Source organism: Austrofundulus limnaeus, unplaced genomic scaffold, assembly GCF_001266775.1.
Source record: "Austrofundulus limnaeus strain Quisiro unplaced genomic scaffold, Austrofundulus_limnaeus-1.0 Scaffold59, whole genome shotgun sequence".
Lineage (NCBI taxonomy): Eukaryota > Metazoa > Chordata > Actinopteri > Cyprinodontiformes > Rivulidae > Austrofundulus > Austrofundulus limnaeus.
Genome location: NW_013952461.1, coordinates 1196925 through 1203169, shown reverse-complemented (window position 1 = coordinate 1203169; position 6245 = coordinate 1196925). Strand labels below are relative to the sequence as shown.

The following is a 6245-nucleotide window of genomic DNA, read 5'->3' as shown; positions in this document are numbered from 1 at the left end:
TTATGGGGGCTGCTTTGGCTGGACAGACTGTGTTGAAGTAATTTAAGATTAAATACGTTTTTAACACCATGAACAACCATRGCCAAAAAGATTCAAGTGGAATTTCAGCCACCAAGTTTTCTACATGGTGGTCCGGTAATGTGTGCGGACCATTATCGCCTCACTGTGTCCAATTACACACAACAGGTTGTCCCCTAAACAGAAGCAGGGGGAGGCCCAGGGACATAATGCTGTCGAAGCTGTTCACACCTGGGGCTAACATTTATCCTGAGCGAGCCAACCGCTAACAGACAGCATTAAATAAGGATGTGAACACAGGACAAACTCAGAGCCAATGTCTACGGCTACATTCAGAGGTGTTCTCAGACGTGTATCTGTATTAATCCAGCAGCTATAAAGACATTGCTTTATACGCCACATTAACAGATCACCTCCAAATACATTGTGGAACAGCAATCTACAGAAAAATACTAACAATCATTTTTTACTGCACAAAACATTAACACAACAGGGTCTTCCCAATCTTTCCTCAAAAAATTGCAACAATGTAACTCTTGATTAGACATGCTGTGTAAAATGCTTTGCTGTGCTCCAATTAAATCAGAAACATCTTAGCTTTCTAGTGCAGCATGTCACACACTTATATAGAGTGGTCTTGTTATGTAGATAACAGCTGATGGCTCACCCCTGAGCTCTTTTAATCTAAGGGGTTAGACGCTCCAGTGTCTCTGTGTCTATCAGCAGAGCTGTGCTGACACGATAAGCTCTGTAAGATCCTAAATCTGTTATTTTACGCTAATGTACTCATCTTAAGTCATGGCTGTAATATGAAAAATTGTACAGTTAGTTCTTTTTGTTTTTACAGAAACAACAGTAGGCCTGTGGATCTCCTGTTTGTCACACAGTTAAAACCAGATGATGTGTTTAATTGCATATAGAGCATGAAACTAAGCTTTATAGTGGTTGTTCAGGATGCATGTAAATGCCAGAGGTGAATGTTTGAAGGGCCTGAAGGGCTGCAATTAGTTAGTGAAAAGCCCTCACATCAGTCTGCAGAAAGTTTTGTAGCATTCACGGAGTTTCGCGACATGCAAAACTTCGCGGCTTTGCCTCTTGAGTTTCGAAAATGTTGAAAGATTTGTGCTAGATTGGCTCTTAAAGCAGACAGGGTAACCACAGACATTTCAACCTCACCTCAAAAGCACCAGAGCTGCGCTTCGACACCTGCACAAGAACTCTTTGACAGAAAAGATGAGTAGGTCCAAAACCCACGTAATCATGAAAAATATACAATTTTGCTTATTTTAATTTCTAAAGTATACTCTAGCAGATAAAATTGTACATTTAAAATAGTAAGGTGGATAAAAGCAAGCCAAAGTGGGTACAATATGGACAGCAATAAATAAATAAATAAATAAATAAATTAATAAATAAATAAAACAACTTGCATGATTTGAAATACAATTTTGCAAAGTGGGCATGCAAAAATAGGCTGATTTTCAAAAGCTGGCCATTGAAAATGCAGCCACATGTTTTTGCTGGTCATTTGATCACAAACATTCGGAATGCATCAAAGAAATTGTCCTATTTCCCCACAATTCTGAGTCATAGTAGCAGCCTTTAGAATTTGAACATCTTATGCAAAGCAAATTTGAATAAGAAAGAAAAAAAATCTTGATAGGTATTTGTTAGAAAACATCCACAAGACGATATGATAAAGTATGCAGAAACTTATTTATGTTTTAAAAAAATAAACCCCGAGACATCCTTATGGAAAGTTTTCTGTAATAATGGAGAGAAAGCAGCTGGTTTAATCTGGCTTCTGGAATTTGGCTTTATGTTACGTCGTTGTAGGTTAGGTGTGAAGACTGAAGCCCAAATTTCACCTCGATAAATATTTTTGGCTTAGCTGTGCGTGACTGGAAGTTGGTAAGGAGAGACGAAAGGCTGGGAGGGAGAAGGGCGTAGAGCTTCTTCCAAAGTCTGCCACATTCCTCCATCAAGAGTCCCAAGAGATGGGGGGCGTGGGGTGGAGTTTACCCAGACCACAGCCGTCACGCAGTGGAATCTGGTGGGAAAAAATGTTTCGGGAGAGCAGTGAAGTCAGGGCCAGCAGCGAATAACATATGGAGTTTGGTCTGATTAAGAGTTTAGTGCCGTCGTGTTTGTGCAATGTCTGCAAGACGCATGGCTAATGGCTGACATCTTGGCTGGTTCAAACATTACACAAAAAGAAGGAATGAAAGAAAACACACTGGGGATTTTTTTTAGATGTGAGCCTCGGGGGTTGTGAACTTTCCAAATATACCATAAATGAAGGTTTGTATTTGAATGGCTTTTTAAAGTGAMGAATCTGCACTGCTTGTGAAGCTGTGGGAGAGGTGGAGTGTAAAGAGGTAATGATGGGTTCAGAGGTCATCCTGTTAGGATGTTTATAGACCTCATGTAGAGAAGTAGGACTGCTGTGAAAACCAGAGACGGTTACATCAATAACAACCCAAAGGTCAAAGCTACAATCCAACCTCGACAGACACCATTTGTTTTCAATCACAATAAATTAATACAATTAAACCAAAGACAATGCATGATTTGGATGTTTGCTTGACTTTAACAACAGATGGATTTGAAAGGTTTTAGATTAGGAATTAATTAAAACATTTAAGTCAGTCAGATTCTACATATTGTGTAAATGCTGCCCATAAGAGGCACTTCTAAAGGACTCATTTCATCTGGTTTCTGGTYTGTCAGAACTCGTTTGTACACAATAAGTACTAAGTGTTTAGAGCCGAGTTTACTGGCTAAGTTGGCAGTGCTGTAAAAAAGGCGTTTGTATTGTACCTGTAGTCCAACAAGCATGGTCGGCATTATGAAAATTTTGCAGCTTAGTTTTACAAGCGTACTGGAAAAATCTGAAAAAACTAGTCAAATTACACGGATTCAAAACCTGCTTCTTAATGGAAACTTAAACATCACCCTAAAGTTCTGCAAATTTTTGCGTGAATAACTATACATTCATTTTCTGTAACTCTTCATACCATTCACAAAACCTCATACTCCAAAATATGTATTAATAAGACACACAAAAAAGGTTTATTTTCATGCTAACACATTTTAGCCCTCTTCTGGTTCTCCTAAATGTTGCATAATTTTTCTTTAGGCTGTTTCATTCTGAGGGGATCTTCGCAGCAAGCAATCCTAAAAGATTCAGCAATTGTTTTACACTGGATGCCATTGTAGACCCAACTGGGGCTTGAACCAGCAGCCTCTGGATTGGACTGCAATCCCCGGATGTTGCACCTGAGAAAAGCAAATTAATGTTTGACCACATTGTCCACTATATGCATAATCCTTTCTGTTCAAACAGACCGTCAAGAAATGGAGGCAGGGTGGTAGCTGCAGTCTGTAATATAGAACCAGAACAAAGAAGGAAAATCCCTCAATTGTTGCTGCTCTACATCCACTGAGCCTTCTACTAAGCTAGAGACCTAAYGAAAAAACACACTAAAGCCCACATACAACTTCCTGATTTGCAACAGGAAAATAATTGTTCAATGTTTAAGTAAGAGCTACTTTGGTGGCATTAATATAATTAATTGCAAGAGGTCCCGGATTCAAATCCCGGACGAGCCCCCATTAATGTTACCTCCTTTTCCCCTGGCTGAGCCGGGTCGTAACATGGATATTTTGGGGAAAATAGGATTAATGTGTTTGGAGATGTTCTTATGCAGTGGAACAGAATGGCCATGTGTAGTCCATGTCTTCCCAGTCTGACGTTAGGTCATGCTGCCCTCTAAGTGATGCAGCCTCCCAGTTATCCAGTTATGATGAAACTGGTGTTATGTCATCCTGATAAGCTTTGTTCAAATGAGTGCTCTCTGACAATCTGAGCTTAGACAGATTCTGCCGCTTGGATCAGTCTCATCCCTGAGAGCTTCTGCTTCACATTTTTTTGTACTAAGTTGATAAAAATCAAAACACTGGATCTGCCTGCCTCATCTTTTTTTTGCCATGACAATGGACAGAACACATCTGCTGAATGTTACACAGCTGAGCAATAAAACAGGGAACAAAATCTCTTTTTTCTAGATTTTCTCCCAGTGTTTGACAAAAGCCTTTTGAAACGAACAGGAGCAACAATTTGTTTTTAATYCATYCAATGGAAAAYCCAATRAAGTTCTGAAGGTTTTTKTTTTTTCAGATCTCAGGAACACAAACGTCTAAAAAAAGTCACATTTAAATCTCAATTGTTTCTGTGGTTACAAAGACTTTATGTGCTGATAATTACAAAAGCTGTGTAAGCTTTAATGACAATAATAAAAACTGAACRTGGCATTGGCTTTAACTAAATTTAAACAGAGTAAAGTACTGCATTTGACAGTTTTATTGGTCAGTTGATAACAATAAACTAACCAGAGGACCTCCTTGGAGATGATTGCTCCACGCTCCATCACTGCAGATGTAGTTTGCTGCCTTGTGGCACCTGATCGTCACAATGATTTATCTAAGAAAGACTGTCGATCTATGTCAGAGCGATCCTCGTGCAAACATGTCTGCCTCATTAGACATATCTCTGTTTGTTCTACAGGGATAATAAAAAAACTGTTTATCGTGTCAGAGCAAAAAGGCCACTTTCATTGTGGTAGGTTTAACAAGACTGATGGCCAATTAAAATGTTATTAGTGTGGTATTTAAAAATCATAGACACAGTGATTAGTAATCTTATTTGAAACAAAACAAAATTACTCAAAAATTGTGTATTTAAGCCTTATGTGAAGTGTTTATCGTTACTGTTCCCCATTAAGAAACTAAAATAAAAAKAGCATTTTCAAATTTAAAAGAATGATAAATCACATATTAGAACATTTGTTTTCTGAAGTAACAAAACAAATCCAACTGGTCTCCCTGCACTAAAGACCACAAGAGAAATGCAAAACACATCAAATATGTACTAAAATTTATGCTTAATATATTTTTAAATTGATTTTTATCTTGATTCTCTGGTTGTGGAAAAACAAGCTGGTTTTCAGATGCTTTTATAAAACTGGTTWAAAAAACAGCTCTGGATTAACACCAAAACCACTTTAGTGGAAAAACCCAAGAGTGAACAGAAAGTAAACACATTAAACACACAGTAAACACTGGCTTTAGGGAAATTGTTTAATTGACTTGTCATTGGGGTGATATTAAAAACAGAAAAGTGGTCAAATGCACTTCTACCGGTGTAAAAAAAAGTGTGTGCAACCGTGTCCTCAGTTCTGTAGCAGAACTCACTTCTAATGGCATCTGGCTCAGCTGTCACTTCTGTATACTTCCTGCAACAAGGCATCTCTTAAGAGATTTCAGGGGGAGGCTTTCCTTCATCCACACAGCTGTTAAAACCCCTGAAATAAAAATCTGCACCTATCAGTGGAAAATACAGGAACTTTCACAGCTCTGTGCCTTCATTAAACACCAGATTCCTTTAAAAGTAGCCAGTAATTTTGTTTTGGTACAAACATGGGTGTGATTGTGGATTTTTGTGCTTTACGTCACTCTACACCCAAAGCTATTTCCTTTAACCTAATATTTACATTTTAAATATATATTCTGTATATATGATGGAATCTGCAGACACATTATATGAATGTTTTTACTGTGAGTTAATGTTTTGTTAAGCAGGGAGAGGGAGAAAAGGAATGAATGCTGGATGATTTGGTTCTGCCTCTGGATCCAAGTGTGAGCTGAACATATCACAGCAATAAAGACCTCGGGCTCATTAACTCAGCATCTGCAGGGTGTGGCAGCAGATTCCATTATTTCACCAATAAAATCAAATGTATTCTTTAAACCGYCAAGGTTATCATTGCAGCTTTGTAGATTAACAACTCTCAGCTGACATACTGAACATTTATTAGGATTTGTTTTTATTGCTATGATGACCTCATATTAACCTAAAGTTTGGGGAATAAAACTTTCAGTAGCATCAGTTACATTATTTTAAACAATTAATTCGTTTAATTAAAGGGATCCATGATTATTTTTAACATTAGACTTTATTTGATAAATATATACTTTAACTGTAAAATAAAGACTGTAAAAATACTGTAGGCTGTTTAGTTTGTAATTTTTTAAAAATAGGCCTATGTTTTAACACGGACGGATTTTATTTACACACAAAGCATTCTGGGTAAATGATGACATGGATAGGTCCTTGGTGCGAGGCTGCTAGCGAGCTATATCCACCCTGAAGGTTAATCTTGGACAAT

At 37.8% G+C, this 6245-nt stretch overlaps 1 protein-coding gene and 1 long non-coding RNA gene across 3 annotated transcripts in view; one reads left to right on the top strand and one right to left on the bottom strand.

Annotated features, from left to right (window-relative positions):
* The window catches only part of si:ch211-286o17.1 (hematopoietic progenitor cell antigen CD34), a 23839-nt gene that overhangs the window by 5904 nt on the left and 11690 nt on the right, over window positions 1-6245 (top strand). The window lies entirely within an intron of this gene.
* LOC106518323 (uncharacterized) overlaps window positions 3183-6245 on the bottom strand; it is a 21110-nt gene continuing 18047 nt past the window's right edge. The window contains exon 3 of the long non-coding RNA XR_001310300.1: window positions 3183-3297. This is a non-coding gene — a long non-coding RNA (uncharacterized LOC106518323). The remainder of the gene's footprint in view (window positions 3298-6245) is intronic.